Genomic DNA, 2,774 nt, shown 5'->3' with positions numbered 1-2,774 from the left:
CACCGCAGCCTCGACCTGCTGGGCTCCGGCAATCCTTCCACTTCAGCCTTCCAAGTAGCCAGAATTACAGGCACGCGCTACCACGCCTAGCTGATTTTTTTATTTATTGTAGAGATGAGGTCTCGCTGCCCAGGCGGGTCTCGAACCCGCGGGCTCAGGCAATCCACTCACCTCAGCTTCCCAAAGGCACGGGATTATAGGCTGAGTTACCGAGCCTGGCTCGTTCAAGTATTTCTAATCCCCTTCTCTCTGATGTCTGTGTGTGTGTGTGTGTGTGTGTGTGTGTGTGTGTGTGTGTGTGTTATGACTCTTTGTTCACAAACTCGGATCTGTTTTTAAAATACAGAATTTTATTTTTCTGTAGCTCTCTTGTATCGCGTGTGTAAGGCCGGAGGTACTGGAGGGTGGGATGGGCCTCAACAAGACGGCTCCAACCCAGACCAGAACAATGGGCGAAAGTGAGCCAGCAAAAATGAGTAACCGGAACTAAGACCCCAGCCTCAAAACCAGCCAGCACCTGTGACAGCGACTCTAGCAACCCCGTTCAGCCAGTCTCCAGCAGACGCGACCAGTGTCCCAACCAGTGATCGCTCTCCCCAACCCCCTCACAGCTTTCTCAGTGTGCCCTTTATAAACCCGTCGCCCATCTTGCTGGGCGCGACTTCTCCAGCCCACAGTTACACGGACCAGTGAACCTCGCCCGGGATCGCGCTAATAAATTTTTCTTGGCTCCTTTGTTGCCGTTTCACCTGGTCTGGTTTCATTTTCCTTACAGTGAGGTCCCTGCCCCTTCCCCTGCATCTAAGAAGGGGTGTGAAGGGGGCCTTAGCCCTCGTTCCCCTGCTTATAGGAGGGCTCTCTTCCTTTCTGCATCGTCTTGTGAAGTGTTGGAAATGACAGCAAGGCGCCAGGGAAGACCCACTGTTTGTCTTCATTATAGACCGATCTCCCTTTACCCTTCCACACAAAGACCTCATGGCTATCACATTGCTATAAAATGGAAGAGTAAACGCACTCTTCTACATGAAAAAAAGAAAGAAAGCCAGCTATCAAGAAAACAAGCCATATGGAAAAGAAAACAAACTGCAATTAATTTGTTGCGACCCTTAAACTAGCCTTGCGTGGGAAACATAACCCTGTTAAATGCCTTTGCCTTCTTCCCATGTCAACAGGAACTTAACTTAGAACTTGGAAGGTGGATCCCATTACTTGGAGCCTGGGGGCCTTGGAATGGCCATTCCCAGCTTTTCACTGGAATAGACTCTTTAAAACTGGATTCTGAGCCTTTTGATTCTTTCAGCACCCTTTCTTTTCCTCTTCTTCCTCCTCCTTCTTCTCTCTCTCGGTGCAGAGGACACCTAGTTGCACTGGCATTCCCTTGGCCAGCGCACAGCCATGTTGATCAATCTGCTAGGCAGGTTTTGCTTGAGGCTTTCCTGGAACCAGTGCACAACCTTAACCCAAATCCTCTCTTTGTGAAGGTATCCGTTTACAACCCCTGCTTGTTATGCATATCCTGGAGATGAGACTGTCTGTTCTTTGAAAATCTGGTTTTGCTGAGTACAACTTTGTAAATTCCAAAGAAAATGTATAGTCAATCAACCCGACCCCCTCCCTTGCCTAAACTAAAGTATAAGACCCCTCTCCTCCCTCCCCAGGGTGCTCAGCCTGGGAGCGTTAGCCCACTGAGTTGCACCGGCACTAATAAAACTGCTACTTCCTAAAATAGCCTCGATGTCACGGCCTCTCTGTCTTCCCTCTACAAACTTGGTGCACTGGCTGGGAATGGGAGAGTTCAGAGACAGTGTGTTCCACCTCCTTTGTCATCTGGGTACAACCTCCGGGGAGATGGGAGAGGCAATCTCACGTGGCACACAGCAGACCTTTTGAGAACTGAGGTGGCTCGGACCACAAAAGCACAACAGGGGCCCAAGAGGCAAGGAACTGGCATGAGGATGACCACCCGACAGAAAGGACAGAACGACCACCTGACGGAAAGGGTAGGAATAAGGGCCTTGGCGTAGACTTGCCAATGGATGGCAGAAGGGGAGCCTGATCACCTCCCAGAGTCCGCTAATAATCTGCAGTCCAAGCCTGGTTCATTGGCTCAGCCTGTCATCCCACGCCTTTGGGAGGCTGAGGTGAGTGGATGGCCTGAGCCCGCGGGTTCGAGACCCGCCTGGGCAGCGAGACCTCATCTCTACAATAAATTAAAAAATCAGCCGGGCGTGGTAGCGCGTGCCTGTAATTCCGGCTACTCGGAAGGCGGAGGCGGAAGGATCGCCAGAGCCCAGTGGGTCGAGGCTGCGGTGGCCGGGAGTGGCCACTGCCCTCCAGTCTGGGCGACCGAGTGAGACTCCAACTCAAAATCATAATAATAATAATCTCCAGTCCGAAGGAAAGGGCTAGAAGGCCGTGGAAGGCAACACTGTCTGAAGATGAACCCGTATACTCCAAGGATGAGGGCAGAAGGTTGAAGAATGCCTTGTGTGATTGCATGTAGATGAGACGGAGGTGGGAGGGTTCCGCACAAAGTTGATCTGGGTTGGGAGTTTATACCAACCTGCCAATTGCTAAGAGGTGTCTGAAATGTCTTTGTGAGGATTATGGCTAGAGGAGAACAGAACAGACGTCTCCCAGGCTCCTCATTTTCTTATTTGTGTGTGTCTGTTGTTTTGAATCTGCTAAAAAGCTGGTTGGGTTATTATGCTATGTTTAATGGAACATGTTTTGTTTTGTTTTGTTTTGTTTTTGAGTTGGAGACTCACTCTGTC

This window comes from Carlito syrichta, unplaced genomic scaffold, assembly GCF_000164805.1.
Source record: "Carlito syrichta isolate Samal-C Ts95f unplaced genomic scaffold, Tarsius_syrichta-2.0.1 Scaffold306509, whole genome shotgun sequence".
In the NCBI taxonomy this organism is placed as follows: Eukaryota; Metazoa; Chordata; class Mammalia; order Primates; family Tarsiidae; genus Carlito; species Carlito syrichta.
Note: the sequence above shows the minus strand (reverse complement) of the source record.